The following is a 19,862-nucleotide window of genomic DNA, read 5'->3' as shown; positions in this document are numbered from 1 at the left end:
GTAAACATATAAAAGTGTTTCAGATTTTTAAAATTAAGACAATGTCTAAAAGCCCTGACCCAGACTTAATAGAACCATGTGTAGGTCATGGGCCAGGTCCTATCAAACGTCTTCAGGGACATATTTCCATTATTTCCTTCAACTTAAACTCTGATTGTTGTTCATTATCACATCCCAATGGAGGGGAGGGAGAAGGTTCTCCTCTTTTGTTATCAAAGACTTGAGCTCCCAAGACTGCAGTTGTAGATTCAGCTGAATAATGATGGGATATGACCAAGCAAAGGTGGCCAATTGGAGTCAGCTGAATTTCTGAAGCCTCAATGGGCCCTTCCTGTCTTTTCCTCCACTTCAGAATTTCCTGCAGCAAATATTTCTTTCTCCTTGCTTGCCTCCACTATGATATTTAGGTGAGAGACAGCCAGCAGGAAATAGTTACCTTTAAAAAAATTAAAACTATAAAGAACCTATGATTTTCAACCGAGCAGTCATGAAAATTGCTAATGGTACCCAAGGCCAAGGAAAAAGTATCAGAAAATGACCATGGGAAAAAGTGTTAATCCACTGAATACAAAATCTGGGGTGTATTATCTGGCACTTTAACAAACAGCTGCACTTTAAACTGGATATTTTTAGAACCTATGAGGAACACAGCAACAAATCCATTCACAAAGGATGTACTGCCCCAACTTCTACTGTACCCGAATAGCTATGTGATAATCTACTGAAGAAATCTAGTGCAATTTTTTTTGAAAGCTTACATATTATAATAGGTTAATATTAAATGTTCTATAACAGTTTTTTCATTTTAAATGAAATGTGTAAAACTTAATGTCTAAACTGGAATTAGCATAATGTGTTAAGACACCGGCAAAGTGCACCAAGATTTAGCTAATGATACTTAACCACCCAGTATACCCCTAGGTTGACCATTCCTTGTGAAATACTTCTGAAGAAACCATATGCCATAAATTAATCTGTAGGCTTTGGCAGAGGGAAGAAAAGTACACTGGAATCATTAAATCTGGATTGAAGTCTCTGTGTGATTGGAGTGCTGTGTGACCTTGGGAAAGTCATTTAACTTCTCCAGAACTCAGGTGGTTCCTCCATAATGTGGGAGAACTGGACAAGAGGTCCAGTGCCAGAGCTGTGTCAGTCCCTGGTTTTGGGGGATACAAGGCAAAGAATCCTGGTGACCGGCATATTTGAGGAAAGAGCATGTACCACCACGATACGGTCACTAACAGAGAGAAATCTGCCTAGGGCTGATTATGCAACTCTTTCTAATGTCTCCAATAAAGCCTCTTGCCAGTGCCCCTGTGGTCCTGGATGCAATAAAAAAAGTCAACAGCCAGCAAGCTTCAGAGGTTATATAATATTAGGCAGGCCTAGTCCAAACCTTGTCTGTCATATCCAGTGTGAGTTTCTGGGACTTAAGGGTAGAGAGCAAATACTCAGCATATATCTAAGAAGCACACCATGATACTGCAGGCACTAGGTCCCTGTGCTAATTGCTATGAAAGGATACTTTCTTCCCCCAGCTTTTTGATTGAAGCCTACAATGAATCTGACATGCATAGATTCTGCCCTCAGAGAGCTTAGTCTAGACAAGAAGACCTGGACACACTAGTCTGCAGGATATCTATCAGCAGAGGGGTTTGCATCAATGCTGTGGAACACAGAGTTGAAGTATGTATCCTGGGAAATCAAGGATTTCCTGATTTGGGAGGAAGTGACAATGAAGCTAAGCCTGTATTATGCCTGGTCAAAGGTGCATTGACTCTAAAATAAAATTTTTATGGGACAACTGATCTCTGAAAAATTACTTGTGAGGCTGTACGGATAGAGAATTCATAATAAGCACAGCCAATAAACCAACCAGAATAAGAAAATGTTTAATTTAGGTGAAAAACAAAGTCTCTGTTTTTTTAAATTATAAGCATCTTAGTGTTCTTTTGACTTCTCTCCTTTTCCCCTTTACAAGTGGTAGGGCAGAGGGGAGGGGAGGGTGGAGAACAGGCAGGAAAGTTGGGATTTGACAATCGCAGCAGGTGGGAAAGATTGGGTGGCAATCCAGTCAGTTCTTTACAGGTATAGCTTCTTCTGTTCCAGGTTTGGGGAAACATCAATTTATTACCAAGCATTTGAGGGTACTTAATAAGCATTACTTGATTGCTTATGGGACTTCTGAATGTAATTTTTACATTACAATGGGACTTCTGAATGTAACTTTTCATTGTATAAGGTACATTTAGACAGGGCAGAATCTAAAACCCCATGCTCCTCAGGAAAGATGTGAAAGCAGTGGAGACGTGTCTTGGAGCTTCAGAGAGTATTGTTTTTCCATGTGTGAGCGAAGAAAACAGAGTACAACGAGAAGATGGAAGAAATTAGTAGTTTAAGGAATGTCACTGAGGATGCTTTGCTAAAACAGACTTCTAATGCTACAACACAAAATAGCCTTTAGGGATCACTCCATTCACTGGTTTCCTAATTTTTGTTCAAATAAAGCTTTAATAAGAACCCCTATATCCAAATCCAATAAGAAAATATGCCCTAGATCAAGCTGTGGGATGGACCTGAAACTCCCTAAAACCAAACCTCCCCCTTTTTCATGTCCAAACTATCCCTGAGACATCATTAGAACCATGCGGCTCAGTAGATTTCAATTTGAAAAACAATCACATGGTTTACCTCTCCTTTTAAGAATGAAGCTGTATACTCCCTTATTTAATTTACACATTTAATTTCATTTTTAAAAAATTGGGCTTTAGTTTGCCTAAAAATCAACTGTACCAGTCAACTTTTGTTTGGTTGTAAAAATTCCAGCATTCTTCAAATAATGAGTTAACTGTGAAATCCTTCTTCCTGACTTGGAGAAGTAACTTGACTAAGATAATGACAGGGACAAGCATGGAATCCAGATATCCTGGCTCAGGCCACTCTGCTCTGTTGCCTCTGCCCAGCACATAAACCAACCACAGGCATGCACATTCATCTATAAATTGTACATAGCGTATTTTTTCTAATCTGTAAATTCTTTACTAAATCAAGAATTAGAGGATTGGGGGCACCTGGGTGGCTCAATCAGTTAAGCATCCAACTCTTGATTTTGGCTCAGGTCATGCTCTCAAGCCCTGCGTAGGGCTCTGTGTTCACCATGGAGTCTGCTTGAGGTTCTCTCTTTCCTTCTCCCTCTGCCCCTCCCCCTTCTTGCACAGGCCCGCTTTCGTGCTCACACACACACACTCTCTCTCTCTCTAAAATAAATACATAAATAAACTCTTTAAAAAAAAAAAAAGAATTAGAGGATTCCATGATAGAGTTACTATCAGCAGAGGGGTTTGCATCAATGCTGTGGAACACAGAGTTGAAGTATGTATCCTGGGAAATCAAGGATTTCCTGATTTGGGAGGAAGTGACAATGAAGCTAAGCCTGTATTATGCCTGGTCAGGATAGTAACTCTATCCATGATAGAGTTACTAGATAGGTCTTTCTAGCTGAGGCTCAAGACTCAGAGAGAAAAAAAATGAATAAGCAGTAAACACTCAATGACACACTCCTCACACACACTCCTGCTAAGGGAGTTCACATAGACTCATTCTCCTTAAACAAGACAGGGCATTAAAGCATATGTTACTTTTTTCTACCATATTTGCCTGGAGCAGAGGACTTCAGATACCTATAGCTAGGTTTGAGTTCTTGACTAGTCAGTTTTTACTTGTACACAGAAGAAAGAACTCTGCCATCTGAATCAAAAAAAGGTATTTATTGAGGGATGTGGGTATAAGATTCAGGATTATACAACTTAAACACAAAAAGGAACCAAATAGTGGTCATTACTTGGGATGTTTACAGTATCACCACTGCTGGATGCTGCCCTAATTCCAGTCTCACCCATCTTTTCTACTTGTGCTACAGACTCAAGAGTCACCCTTCCAGGGTAGAAACGTCCAATTGACTAAGCTTTAGTCATATGCCCATATCTGGCTACCTTGGAACAAGGAGAGGTTTTCTGGCCTCTCACTCATAGCCCCACAATGAGAGATGCCCCACCGTCAATAAGAACATTCAGATGCTAGGCAGCCAGAAAATGGCAAATGTCACATTACCCAAATGTTGAGTCAAAGATACACTATTAGCCATTTAAACTAGATGAAGACAGATGAAGGTAAGAAAGAAGAGTAAAAGTTCAATTGAGGAAAGAGTGGAAATTCTTGGACCATAGAGAATAAGAGGAAAGATGCTTAAGGGCTTCATCACATTCATTTTGTTGAACATTTTTTATCCAAAGTATGTCTATAAAATACACCCTCTCTCAAGAGCTACTCATCATGAATGTCCATTTTGGAGACTCAAAATGCTTGTTAGTCAATACATTAAAAGCTTACCTCAATCAGCATTTTCCAAACTTCTTTACCACTGAGCCCTCGACACTCACAGAATCAGCTTTCCAAACAGCACACTTCGAGAAATGCTGCTTCTGACGAAAGAAGCAACCTCTTTAATGTTATGAACTATTTGAGGCCATTTCATAAGAGTTAAGATTTTTTCTGGCTAGGGAGATAAGACCTTCTCAAGTGCTCAATCTTTAAAGTAACATTACTGATGATCATTTTTCAATCTTTGATAACATAAATCTATAACTGCTTGCTCTAAATCAGATTACAGAGATTTTCCAAAAATAAAGGCAGGTAAGAACTTTGATTCCACCTTAAGGGTCATGTCTAATGGTCAATGGTTAAGTGGTGACTCCTCCCAACTCAATTAGCACAGTTCGATAGAACATCAAAAGCACCTTTGAAAGGAGATAGAAATTATAGGAAAAATATTGGGTCTCTGGCTGGATATGGAAGTCCTATCCTCCATTCTCGCAGATGTAGGAGCCCTGGGTCTTTCTTTCTCTAGCAGCCCACAGCCCATGTGCCCTACATCCAAACAGCTTTGCTAGCTTCCATGTTGTCCATTTCTGTGTAATCAAGAACATGACAACTGAGAGCATGAGACAAAACTGAAATCACTTCCTTTCATTTATTCCCTTTAATTAAATGGAGATGAAAAAAATTAATCCTTAGCATGAGCAGAGTCTGAAAGTGAGAGGTATCAAGTGTTTTATCACATCCTGCCGGAGACTCGGAACTTGGCTTTGTATCTAGGCAGCAGATTATTGTAGCTTGCCTGACAAACATGATTAATAACTCAGCCAGAGCTTTGTACTGGATGTAGTATTTGCCAAAAATGGCAGAACTCAGTGGAGAAGAGGCACTGCAGTGACAGTTACTCCTGACACATGACCTTTCTTTGTAATTAAAAACCAAATTCAATTATGTAGCAAACATTCAATGACATAAGTCTTCTCTTCCCTCAAGTGATGATTGCTGATGCTGCAATTATTTCCACAGCTCTAAAATAAAGCCAAAGGAAATATGGTGATCTATCAAAACGTAATTTCCACATTCAATGTTTGCAGCCCCAGAACGCTGTCAGGCTGCGAACCTCTATTGCTGTGCATGGCAGGTACACGACACTATGTGCTTTGGGGGCGAGGTGGGAACAGAGAAGCCATGAATCTGCTCTACCGATGCCCCCTTCACTTGATACCTTTTGAAAACTTGCTGTGGCAGAAATTAAAGAAAATCATGAGGCCGTACTATTCTCAGACACTCTCCAAATGAGGCAGCTTGTCAGTGATACAGTCCAGGTTCTGTGGCTATTTCTGCTGAGTAGTTTTGTCAATTGTACCATTTTTTCCCACTTTGGTACAGTTTGTTCCTTACTGTTTAATGTGGTTTCTTCCCTGCTGCGGCAGCTTCCAAACAGCAGCTGTGAAGCCACCCACCAGCATCCCAACAATGTCAAGCAACTCAAGTAAACAGGTTGTGTGCTTCGACTCCTCCTACACACGTGCAAGGAAATGCTCGCCCGTGCAGATTTCAGCTGGGGGATGCCTCTACGGGAGCAGCAGACCCACACAAGGTAGGCTAACCCCTGCCTGGTTTGATTTTGAAAGAATAATCACTTTATTTATAAAGTTCCCCTCCTACCATTGCCTTGGAAAGCAGTCATAATAGTGACTAGATAAAAACGTTAATTAAGACATCATAAGCCACCCGGAGGGCGCAAGAATAAAAGTAAAGGAGCAATTTGCAAACGTGGGGGTTTCAAAAGGGTTGCCTAAAGAGAAATAAAGAGAAAGAGATTCTTGAGAGCAGAGTGCCAAAGTGCTGAGAGAGCTCGAAGGCACTGCAGCCCCCAGGATGTCTGTCAGAAAGATGGGAGCTGGAGAACAGCACAGGCAGGATTCCTGTGGCAGAGGGATGGGCCCGCTAGGTCCACCATGTCTCTTGAAAGAATGAACCAATGGCACACTGGTATGGATGGAACTAAATGCTCTATTATTTCCTCTGAAAGTCACTGGGACTAACCAGGAAAACCCATTTCATTACTTGCATAACTCTTTGTGTGAAAATAATTGTCTAATTCACTCTAAAATAACAAGCATGTGGTTTTTCTTTTCTTTTTTTTTTTTTTAAGATTTTATTTATTTATTTGAGACAGAGAGAATGAGAGAGAGCATGAGAGGGCGGAGGGTCAGAGGGAGAAGCAGACTCCCTGCCGAGCAGGGAGCCCGATGCGGGACTCGATCCCGGGACTCCAGGATCATGACCTGAGCTGAAGGCAGTCGCTTAACCAACTGAGCCACCCAGGCGCCCAAGCATGTGGTTTTTCAAGTTTAAACTTGTAATCATCCAATATCCCTTCCACCTTCAAGGATGATGGTTATTTCCCAGGAGAAAGATAAAACCAATCTGTAATCACATCTATAATAAAAGGTATCTAGTATCACTGTAAGAAAAGGTGTTTGCACATTTGTACACACAAACAGAGGCGACTCCGTTTTACTGCTCGGACTCATTATCAGGACCTTTAAAATGTGATCTATACATGTAGCCAAGGGAAAGTCCTAAGTAAAATGCCCCAGAGGAAACTGCCATCGATCACTGTCCCTTACCCTTTTCACTCCATTAGGGGAAAAAACTCTAGTTCTCCTCAATAAAGCAACGAATCATGTTTCAAGTATTTTTGCAAACAGAAAATCATCTAACAATTTTATTTGAGATCAAACAAATTTTCAGAACCATTATGCATTACAATATGTACTGAGGTCAGTTCACCAAGACTAATGATTAGAAGAAAATAAATGAAAATATCAAGTGTTTTCATTAATGTGTAACATATGTATAGAAGAAATAGGCTTCATTAAGACATTTATGCAAGATGGCCTCTTCACCTGATTTGACCCACTCTAGGCAACTCTACATTGGTGCTAATTACTGTCATTTAGGAACCAGGTACCTATAAAAAGAACCTAGAATATTTTTAACAGGGATTTTAAAAAATATATAACTGAAGGCCTTGTTGACAATGGCAATCTTTCATTCTGTATCAAGAAATGTAAGGCTGGGGCTCCTGGGTGGCTCAGTACATTAAGTGTCTGCCTTCGGCTCGGTCATGATCCCAGGGTCCTGGGATCGAGCCCCACATTGGGCTCCCTGCTCATGGGCAGCCTGCTTCCTCCTCTCCTCCCCACTTATGCTTTCTCTCGATACCACCCCCATAAAAAAAAATAAAATCTTAAAAAAACAAAAGAAGTGTAAGGCTAATTATATGCAGTGTGTGTGTGTGTGTATAAAATGCTTCAAAATAGATTCAAACATCAGATTGCAGCTCATTGTCACTCAGGGACCACGATCAGAGTAATTGTCTCTATATTGATCCAATCTGTGTGTTTCTCATTATTCTCGTCCCAAGTGAGCTCTGATCTTTGTTGAGCTCCCAATTTCTTATGTTGGGGCCTCTGTTACTACATCCCAGCCTTTGCTTATGCGTTTACTCAGTATACAATCCTTGATTATTGAGTAGTTCATACTGAAATGCCTGTGTAGTGTTGGGGCTATGCCTCTTTATTTGAAGTACCTCTGCTTGGCACTGGGCATGGAGGTCAGCATCCTGTGGCTCTGGTGAGTGGGACTGCTTCACATGTGCTGCCTGAGAGTGAACTTGGAAGGAAGAAATGATCTGTCTTGGAAGCTTCACTGAAAATAAATCTTCTTACTAACCCTGAAAGCAGGTCCTTTATGACCATGTTATGGGAGTAAATAGTGCCCAGTGTGATAAAGACTCGAAAATAAGAGTCATGAAGCTATTTTTGCTACTAGTGTTAACAGAGAGATTTGGGTCTTAGCGAAATTATGCCTCAAGTTTGCTGGTTCTGATCAAAGAAAACAAATCCAAAATGTGGCTCAAGATTGTATATCATGTGTTTATCACCAACAAACAGAAAAATGCATTCATTTACTTAGGAGTTTTTACTGGAGGGTTGGAGGAGAAAGGAGGCTATGATCGCTCTATATAAAGTTAAAAATTAAGTTTATTCAAAGTTCCCTCCCAGGGGTGCCTGACTGGCTCAGTGTGAAGAACAGGTGACTCTTGATCTCAGGGTCATGAGTTTAAGTCCCACATTGGGTGTGAAGCCTACTTAAAATAAAAATTAAAAACAAATTGAAAACCAAAAACAAAAACAAAGTTCTCTCCAAAATCCGAATTCATTGAAATAAAAAATGTAATTTTCTACCATGAAAGCCTAATCTAGTCTTTCTTTACTGAGTGTGATTTCTGCCAATATTCACCCTCTTAGATTCAGTAGTGACAGGTTTTATATACAACTCAAGGGTGATATACACCACACATAAAAATCAACTTCATGATTTTAAATTCATCTTATTACAGTGAATTATTCTCAGCTACCTGAAAGCTATGGGTTTTATGGATGTAAGTATAATATTAATAACAGTTGTAGTTATGACCAGCAGAGAGAAAACTGGCTTTTGTAGTAATACCACAAATCTCAGATTCAAAAAGGATGTTCTGAGCTCCTGCCCTGTGGTGAGAATATACTCAGTGGTAGGAAAACAAATGAATAAGCACAGCTCCTTATCTCAAACTGCTCAAAGACTAGTTATGAAATCAAAGAAGAAGCAATTAAAAACACAATGATAGATGCATTATTGGTTAGAAATATACTTGGTAGCAAGTAACCCAAAACTGAATTCACAATAAATAGCTTTAAGAGGAAGGAATCTATCTCATTTAACAAGAAACCTGCAGATAAGACAGCCCAGGGCTCATTATAGAGCTTAATCATGGCATCAGGGACCCAAGTTGTTTTTTTTGTTGTTGTGTTTTATTTATTTATTTATTTATTTTTATTTATTTTTTTTAAAGATGTTGTGTTTTAAACCTTTCACTCCATCGTCCTCTGGATACTGAATTTCATCCTCATCGTGACAAAATGGCATAACTAGCACCTACATTCTATTCACATTCCATAAAAAAAAGGAGGGGGGATAAAAGCCAGAGAAGCATACCAGTCAATCTGCCCCTTTAAAAAAGTGTTCCCAATGTTAACTATACTGGAATTAAAATTTAAAAAAAAAAAAAAAGTTTTCCAAGAAGCTCTATCTAGAAACGTCTACATTTCTTCAGTGGTCAGAAATGGGTCAGTCAATAATCAGTAAGGTAGTATGGGAAGATATTTTAGATGTGCCATATTGAGGCAGCGGAGAAGTACAACTTGGTAGACAACTAGCAGTGTCTGCCACAGAAACTATGGAAACTTCAAAAGATTAGCTAACGTAGATCAGGGAAGATTTCCAAAGGAAAGACAATTAAATTTAATATGAAATTGCTACCAAGAACAAGTAAGGTATGCACATGGTGAGGAGGTACTGGAGCAAAGAAAGGAAGGGCATTTCAAGCCAAGAACACAGAGGTGCTCCTGGCACAGCAAGCAGTTCAGTATGCCTGGAACAGGCTTCATGTCAGGGAGTGGATGGTATGAGACTGGAGGTCGATGAAAAGCCTAAAGACATACAGAGCATGTGAAATGTTTGAAGAGCCTTATGGGCTGTGCCAGCTAAGGAGTTCTGGCTTTAAGGTGGAGCTAAAAAGATGCCACTGTCTCATGATAAACCCTGTTGCTGGTGTTACAAGTTCACCTCATGTCATCCTGTGGAGGAGCCTCTGGTAGGATAACATTCCTTCTCTCTCCCTCTCTTTTCTGAGAGGGACTGCTCGCTCCTCCATGTGACAATCTCAGGGCAAGGTCTGCCTTTGCGAAGGAGATCTGCAGTTGTCAGTACTGCCCATGCCCAGTAAATCTACTCTTGAAGTACATGGTTAGGAAGCTCATTGTAGCCTCACATCCAAGCCAACTTCTCCAGTCCAGCTCTACCAATAGTAATGCTGGTATTTCGGGATTTTTTCCACCGGATTCTTCTCACAGTGGTTCTGAAATTGGTCAGTCTCAATGGCTGACTTCTTATCCCCTGTCCCAGCGTCTCCCTGTGATGCTATTTCATCCTCTGACCCTTGTGCTCATCCCTGGCCACACGGTTTCTTTGTTCCTCCCACCCTCAATGAGCACACAGGTGCAAGGGGATCTGAAACCCCTCCAGGCTGGTGGATGAGCTCTGCTATGCTCTGCCCGATGGTTATATAGGCGGAACTCCTCTCAGGAGCAGTTTGTATGCCTAGTGTTATTTTTCATGAGAAATACATTTGGTCGGGAACTCTGTGCCTGGCACTTTCATCCTGTAGAATATTGGCCAGAACTCTCCACTGTTTCCAAAATAAAGCTCTGTCTTAATTGCCTCTGGCAAAATATTTGAATATAAAATCCAAAACCATGCAAAGTATATTGCTGACATTGACAGTACCCAACCTGACACAGTTGCTTGGTTAAAGAATTATGCCAGAAAGAAAATAGAAATCCAAGCCACATGATCCTTACCTGGGCATGTTCTCTGGATTTGCGTGGAAAGCTCATTAGTATATTCCCTAGCCTCTCTTGATTGGAAAACAGAGGGCACAGCTGTACAAGCATTGCTCAAACAGCTTCCAAGAATATCAGAGGAGAACGGTGATATCAAATGGTAGTGTTAATGAGAGCACTGCTGCTCTGAGACAGAAAACTTACAAATGCTGGGTGTGAGGTGGAGAATGCATAAAGGGTTACATAGAAGTAAGTGCTGAAGAATCGAGACAAAAGTGAAGCTGGACCCATTTCACCCCAGGGATGGAAAACAAATAGAAGCACCTCTGGATCTCACCCTAGGCATAAATACAAAACACACAGATACTTTTGAAAAATTTTTCCACCAATGAATTATAACTCAATTATAAATAATTTTCTTAACATCGGAGTCATGAGTTTCTACTAACTGCATGAAAAATGAATTTGCAAATCAGCTGCAGTTCTATGTGTTTTGCATTTGCCCCTCCAACATGCCATTCGGGCACTGTACTGTCATGATAGACAACTTCTTAAAAGAAATGTGTTTTTGTTATGTCTGATTCTTCTAGAAGACAGGATGTATGAGTAAAGGATGCTAAAAAGAGGACTTTAATGGAGATAATCATTTCTGTTGAATTTGCCATGCTATTTGCCCATTCATATGGATAGTTGGCAGCTAGTCTTAACAAGTAAGAAACAACACTTGGTCTTATGGTCAGGATCAGTTCTAGTGAACAATGTTTACCAGAAAATTTTTCTTTCCTAGATGTCCTCTTCTTCATTATGCCTCTCCCCTCCTTTTGGTAGTGTAGTTGCTTCATTATTTTGCCTTCCTCACTATCCAGAATTCCTTCAAAAACTCAATTTCAGAAATATCTATAGTATAAGTCTTTTCTACGACAGAGAAGACTTAGTCACCATTTATTTATTTATTTATTTATTTATTTATTTATTTATTTATAAGATTTTAGTTGACAGAGAGAGACACAGCGAGAGAGGGAACACAAGCAGGGGGAGTGGAAGAAGGAGAAGCAGGCTTCCTGCTGAGCAGGGAGCCTGATGCGGGGGCTCGATCCCAGGACCCCGGGATCATGACCTGAGCCGAAGGCAGACGCTTAACGACTGAGCCACCCAGGTGCCCCTTAGTCACCATTTAGATGCATTGGCATCGCAGTGCTAGCACCAGAGGGCCTGTATTTGAATCCCAGCTCTGCCCTGCCACCATGTGTGGTCTGAAGCAAGTTAGTTGATCCTTCTAGGCCTCAGTTTGCTTATCTGAAATGGGGATGGTGGATAATCATACCCACTGCAGAGAGTTGTTATAAGGACTGAAGGAATGACTAAAATAGCCTTGCATGGAGTAATCCCAACAAAAAATAGCTAATCACATTACGGTGCCTCCTCCCATGGGTTTGCACTGTAAACCTAATTTCAAACTGGAATGAAGGAAAGATTAGGCAGAGAAATATTTGGTGGGGATAGGTGAGTAGGCTATGCCACTTAAATGTAAAGCTAAACCAAAACTTCAAATAAAACCTATGCTAAATAAGTGTTTTGGAGTTTGTCATGAGTGTGACTGGGAAGGGAGATTTTCTAAAAGGCATGGTGCACCTTGTAGATGCAGAAATAGTCCATGGGTTGACCTCTTGCCCTAAAACTCCCACAAAACCAGGATTAAAAAGCTAATGGCACAGAGACCTGATCACACTTTAGCTGGGCCTGAAGTTGTTAGCTCAATATAAGACATTTTCCACAATTCTTTTAAAATAATTAAAAATTTTAAAAAGACCATCAGCTACCTAAGAAGAGAATTCAGGAAAATACATGGACCATTCCTTCAAACATAACTGGTAACTGACCTAAGAAATAACATCTACTGAGACCACTGCTTTGCAAGAGTAGGGGCTCAGTGAGTACAGAAAGGAGTTCATTCTGCCCCATGTCTTAAATGTCAGAAAGAAAGAATAAGGACATTTGAAAAGGGTCTTCCAAAAGTTTTGCTGCTTAAAAATTTTGCAACACCTAAGTGAAAAAAAAAATTGTAGGGATTTTTTTTTAATAAGCTAGGAAAGTATTGTGAACATTAGTTTTTGACTATAAAAAAAATAGAGATGTTTAGGCTCTGCAGAAACAGCAAGCTTTGCCTGTGGCAAATTCACAAAATTTCATAATTCCACCAGAGGCAAAGTGTCAGAGTTTTCCCCCAAAGGAGCTACATTCCCAGTTGGAAATGTGAAATTTTAGCTCAGAAAGAAATCTGGGTATGTTTTGCAAAAAGTTAAAACTGATTCTCTTATTTTGATTCTGGGTAAGGCCAAACCATCCCAAGGTGGGGCAAGTAACAAGTAGGGAGGAGGAGAAGATAAGGTCTAGAATCAGAAGAGAGAGAAGGGGTAAGTGAATGAAAATGCTTGGCAGAAAAAATCCCGAGGAAGATGGAAAGGAAAGGATGTGATAGATATGCTGTGACCTTACAGAATTTAGGAGCTTACAGGATTGTTTAAAGACCAAGTTCAGTAGTAAATCCCCAACCAAGACCCTGAGATCAGGGCTTCTATTCATGGACTCTATTTCTGCCAAATCCAACCTTTTCTCTCTGTTCCTGCCTCTGGTATTTTCCTTTGATGAAAACGGTGCCAGGTTTTATTATACAATTTCAAAGAGAAAGGATTTTATTTCTGTATTTGGACTGAATTTTCAAGATGTAATTTCCTAAAACGAGCTTTGGAGAAGAGCATAAAAGTACAACTTTAAGATGTTTCACAAACATCTGACCCCCTCCCCATTTTTTTTTTCCAAAGGATTGCAAAGCCTCATAAATTTTCAGCTTTGTTCCATGGGTTCCAGCTCATTGCCTGCAGACTTTTTCAATCTACATCATGTATAAGGCACATAAACTGGATTGGAAAGACTGTACAACAGGGAAATTTAAATATACAGTTTTAGTCCCATTAATTAAGTACTATTATTGGAGGTAGACTGGAGACCATGAATAAGACACCAAAAACATTTTCTTTATTAAATAAGATGGGCCTTATGGTATCCCTGCATTCACTCATTTTCTTCCTAACTCCAGCCAGTACTGTGTCTTATACTTCAGAGAAAATCACGTGAAGGGTTTTAACATCAGAAGATTCAAAGATTGGGACGCCTGGGTGGCTCAGTCGGTTAAGCGTCTGCCTTCGGCTCAGGTCATGATCCCAGGGTCCCGGGATCGAGTCCCGCATCGGGCTCCCTGCTCCGCGGGGAGCCTGCTTCTCCCTCTGCCTCTGTCTCTCTCTCTGTCTCTCATGAATAAATAAATAAAATCTTTAAAAAAAGAAGAAAAAAAACAAAAAAAGAAAAAAAAAAAAAAGAAGATTCAAAGATTTTGAGTACATATAACCTTCCCAGGCAATAGATCTAAATAAGAGCCCATACTAAATACAGTTTCTCCTGTCAGAATTAAACTATATTTGATATAAAGAAGACTGGGCTTTTAAAACACATTCAAATTTACCTCCAGCACTCTGCACAAACTACCTATCCTAATTTAAGACAAAGAAATTCCATATGGCCCTTGATAGTTCTTGAGTATAGGACATTTCAGGATGCTCAGAGAAGACAGGTGTGTATAAAGACAGAAGGCCATTCACTTAGAGTCATGCAATAGGACAACTTCACCAGGAAGTTGAAAATCAACCAAGACATTGCCCCACCTCACAGTTCAGTAAAAGAGTTAGATAAATGCCCAGCTACTTGGAATGATAAATAATTTATGAAACACTGAGGATGTATGTACCATACTCCAGACCCTGAATTAAAAGAAATGAGAATTCAAGTAGTAATATCAAGCTATGGTACAGTTTGTAAATAATTGTTTTAAAAATTCCTCATAGTGGAGAACCTTAGATTATTTCTTTCTTAGGAGGAGTTTCATTAATATGAGCTGACTGCTGAGTTTGGGGCTCCCGGGTGGCTCAGTCAGTTAAGCGTCCAACTCTTGACTTCAGCTCAGGTCATGAACTCAGGGTCATGAGCTTGAGCCCCGCATCAGGCTCTGCACTCAGTGGGGAATCTGCTGGAGATTCTCTCTCTCTCCCCCTCTCCCCCTACTCACTCTCTCTCTCTCAAATAAATAAATCTTTAAAAAAATTAAGAGTTGATTGCTGAGTTTAAAGAATGGCAACTTTCATACACATGGTAAGTGGCTAACTAAAAGGAAGATCCCAAATTGTTCACGATAGTTAAGAACACTCAGAGAAATAGAATATTCAGCAAGACAGCGTGAGAAAGTGCCTGGGTGGCTGGAAAGGCCTGCAGTCCACAGGGTACTCATATAAAGGACTTCTCCAAGAACAGCCATGCATAGATATGCTTCTAAGTCACTGAGGAAATTGGGTAAAAGAGTGAGATAATGAATGAGAAATCCCAGGAACTAATCTACTAAAAACAGGAAACCATGAAGAACTGATAATGAGCAAAGAGAAAACAGGTGAGTCTCCTGCAGAACAGGGTTTAGTTGCTATTAATTCAGCCCTCTAACCACCTCATGTTATCTTAAGTGTTTTCCAAGCTTTATTCTTTTGTGCATACGAATCATCTGGAGAATCTAGTCAAAATACAAATTTTGATTCAAGGAACTTTGGAGAGAGGCCAGAGATTTTGCTTCCAGGTGGTGCTGGCACTACTAATCCATGGACCATGCATTGAGTATCAAAGTACCTAAGGCTGAACCTCATCAGATCAGTGAAATTATCACAAACCAATAGATGTAGTAACCAACAAAGGTACTAGACAATCATGAAGCAGCCTGGTCTCTGAAATATCTCTGGATCTAGTTTACTTTCTGCCCATGTGACTTGCTTCTCTTCTTGCAGGCCATATAACTGAAAGAGTATGATGAAGATGGTGTCCAAATTTTCATTTGAACTCCCTGTCTCCCATTTTCTGACTTTACAATCAAAGACCAATTATTCAATTTAATGAGCCAGAGTTCTCTAGCATGGTAATAATTACACAGTCCTCAATAAAGCTTTTGTGCGAATCAAAATTAGATTATGTAACTAAAGCATGTAGTAAGAACTCAGCAAATATCAGCTCTTCTTCTCTCCTAGATTAATAACAAGTACAGTTATCACTGAAATAGCTCACAGTGGACAATGCACTTTCAATGACACATTTTTGTCCACTAAAATCCATAAACAAGATCTATGTCATCACTCTCTAAAGATGAAAAAAGTAAAGTTGAGAGAGGTTTAGTGCAGTCATCAAGAGCCTAACGTGTCAATCTAGCACACTTCACTTCAGATTCTCTAGTCTCTATCCTTTACAGAAACTTTACCATTTCTCGAGTAGCACTTACATTAAGTAAAATACATGTAAAATGCCTATTAAAACTTCCCGTTAAATATAATGATGGATAAGAATTTAAGCCATTGTATTAGTTTGCTAAAACTGCCATAACAAAGTACTACAGACTGGCAGCTTAAACAGAAGAAATTTATTGTCTCAAAGTTCTGGAGACTCTTAAGTCCAAAATTAAGGTGTCAACAGAATAGTTCTTTTAAGGACTGTGAGCAAAGGATCTCATGCAGGCTTCTCTCCTTGGCTTGTCGATGGCGGTCTTAGATCTCTTCACATTATATTCCCTTTAAGCCTGTATCTATGTCCAAATTTCTCCTTTTTGTGAGACTAGTTATACTGAATAAGGACCTACTTTAATGACCTCATTTTAAATTGATTACATCTATAAAGATCCTATCTCCAAATAAGGTCACATTCTGAAGCAGGATTTCTACATGTGAATTTTGGTCACATTCTGAAGTTAGGACTTCTACATATGAATTTTGGGGAGATGCAATTCGACTCACAAAGACAATGAGAAACAAAAGTCAACAGTTTTGGACGATGAAATATGGACATAAGAACAGAAGATCTAAGAAATATGAATGTCAAGTACACAAGACGGTGGGTGGGATGCAAACAAGAAATGACAGATTTCAAAACGTAACACCAGAAAAAAAAAATACCACCTGAAATGGTGGTAACTTATCTTCCAAAGAGACAAGAAAGGCAAAAGGCTGAAAATGAGATGTTTGTTTGAAAATATGTATTAGGAATAGTTAGATCCCCAGGCATTCTCTAGTCTATAAACAGGATTTATTTGTTGGAGAAACTGAACCATGGACATTATAAACCCAGGGAGAATTAGGGTAGGGGTAGCATCATCCTACTGAAAATAGGTAAATTAAATTAAAAATGGCAGACTGAATGACAAGACCCCAACTCTTTTCTATATTCTGTTTTAGGAATGCTGGCAGTCAGGCAAATATTACCTCAGGCAAGTAATTGGTACACTGTTCTCTGGAATAACTGAACAGCTTCAGTAGGAGGAAAATTAATAAATATTGACACTTAAGGTCCCCTCAGGAAACTTCTAGTTAGATCTTTAGTGAAGGCTATGAGTTGTCTAGCTTTGATCAGGCACAAAGAATTTCCAACCATGTTTAATTCCTCACTCTATTTTAAAAATTATTTTAAGATGTAACACATACACAAAACAGTGCCTAAAACATAAATGGAATATACTCAGTGAAATATCACATAGTGAACACCTACATAGCCACAAAACAGATCAAGAAATAAAACACTTCCAGAAACCCAGAAACCATTCCCCTCATAGCCTTCCCTCCTCTTCTGAAAGTACTATTCTGAATTCTAACACCATAGTTTAGCGTTACCTGTTTTGGTATCTTACCTAAACAGATGTTTATAACATATTCTTTTGTTGTTTGGCTTCTTCTCCCCAACATTATGATTGAGAGACTGACCTGTGAATTTGGAAGCATCTGGAGTTGTTTTTTTTTTTTAACTGCTGCATAATATTCTTGAATGACAATACCACAACTTAATGTATCCACTCTGTCAATAGTTATCTATTACTGTTCTTTTTTTTTTTCAACATATTTGTGAGATCTACCTATATTGTTGCAGTTAACTATAGTCTATCATTCATAGTCCAAATTTTTCAATGCTGTATAATGTTCCATTATAAGAACAATTTTATATCAATTCTACTCTTTTTTTTTAAGATTTTATTTATTTATTGGGGGGGGAGAGCACAAGCAGGGGGAGCAGCTGCAGAGGGAGCAGCAGACTCCCTGCTGAGCAGGAAGCCTGATATGGGACTCAATCCCAGGACCCTGAGATCATGACCCAAGCCAAAGGCAGACGCTTAACTGACTGAGCCAACCAGGTGCCCTCAATTCTACTCTTAATGGATGTCTCATTTGTTCCCATTTTCTGCCTATTATGAATAATGATACTTCGGACATTCTTGCATGTATCTCTTCATACCCATGTACAGGTCCTCTCTCTTGGGTTTTTAACTAAAGGTGGAAGCACTGGGTCATAAGATATGCACATTTTAAATTTATATACAAACTAATTTTCCCTAGTAACTTTGTACCAATTTACCTTTCTAAAAATAATGTAAGAAAATTCCTGTTCCTCCATATTCTCACCAACATTAGGCAGTTACAGCCTTTTTAAATCAAGAGGTCCTTACTCTTAAAGTGGAACCAAGATCAACAGCTATTTGAGGGATACCTCCAATGTGAAAATAAAAATAAAAACAAAAATGAAAATGGATTGTAAAATACATAGAGAAAACAGATAAAAGTAATATTTTAGTAGCTCCAGAGAGATGAAACAATATTAATTATACAAAAGAATGTTTTTATGTAATAGAGAATAAGAAAGCACTAAAATTCAATAGAAGAATTGAAAGAAATTTAAGGATTTCTCCCAAAGGGGGAAGGGAGGTGAAATAGAAAGTTATGGAGAGTTAAAAAAAAAAAAAAAAAAAAACACCAAGATGTCCAACTACTACTTTATAGGAGTTCCAGGAAGAAAGCAAAACAAAAAGTTAGTAAACAGATGGGAGGAAATTATCAAAAAGCAGGTACAAGGGAAATTCCTAGAACTGGAGAGCATGCATGCATTTTTAGATTAAAGGGGCTTGCCAAGTACTTGGCACAGAAATTGACACAAAACAAAGCGACATCAAGCCACACTGTCACTGAATTTCAGAACACCAGAAGTAAAAAGAAGATTCAGAGCATAAATCACAGAGGATATAACAAAGGAATTAGGATAAAAAATGTCAGTAGGACTCCAGAAGAGCAACATTGGAGTTAGAATGCAATGGGGAAGGGGCGCCTGGGTGGCTCAGTTGGTTGGGCGACTGCCTTCGGCTCAGGTCATGATCCCGGGGTCCTGGGATCGAGTCCCGCATCGGGCTCTCTGCTCCTTGGGAGCCTGCTTCTCCCTCTGCCTCTCTCTTTCTGTCTCTCATGAATAAAAAAAAAAAAAAAAAAGAATGCAATGGGGAAAAAAGACTTCAACATCAGGAAGTGAGTCAGCTATCCAAGCAAAAAGGAAGAGAACAAAATGATCACACAACTAAAAGCACATGTGGCTCATCACAATGATACATTGAGGTAAAAGCATGTGCACAGATGCATGAGTGTAAGATGTGTGTGCGTGCATTATGAAAAATGTAATAATTTTAAAAAACACTCTGAGAATCATTATTTCCAACTAAGAATTCCCTACCTCGCCAAAATCAACCCTGTGTGAAGGTAAAATAAAGACATGTTAGATGGTCAACATCTCAAAACTGTACCCCATGTACACTTTCTCAGGAAGTTACAACAGGAAATGCTTAATTAAACCGAAGACGAAGACACTGGATCCAGGAAACAGAGATAAGTAGAGGCTCTGAGAGAATACATGTGCAGCAGGCCAAGACAACTAGTCCAGGGTTAAGAAAACAGAGCATTCCAGAAGCTTCTTTCTAAAAAAAAACAAAGCCTAATAGATTAGCTGGCTTGTCTGATCTTATAGGAAACATGATTCCATGGGGTTTTGCAATTCTGTTAGGGAATTTGAAAAATTAATGATAGTTACATATGTAGAAAACTAAGCACACCAAAGTGAGAGAGATGCCAAAAGAGAAAGAGCTAT

This window comes from Mirounga angustirostris, unplaced genomic scaffold, assembly GCF_029215605.1.
Source record: "Mirounga angustirostris isolate CCGP_5_RB_7025 unplaced genomic scaffold, mMirAng1.0.hap1 SCAF_9, whole genome shotgun sequence".
In the NCBI taxonomy this organism is placed as follows: domain Eukaryota; kingdom Metazoa; phylum Chordata; class Mammalia; order Carnivora; family Phocidae; genus Mirounga; species Mirounga angustirostris.
This window is presented reverse-complemented; position numbering follows the sequence as displayed.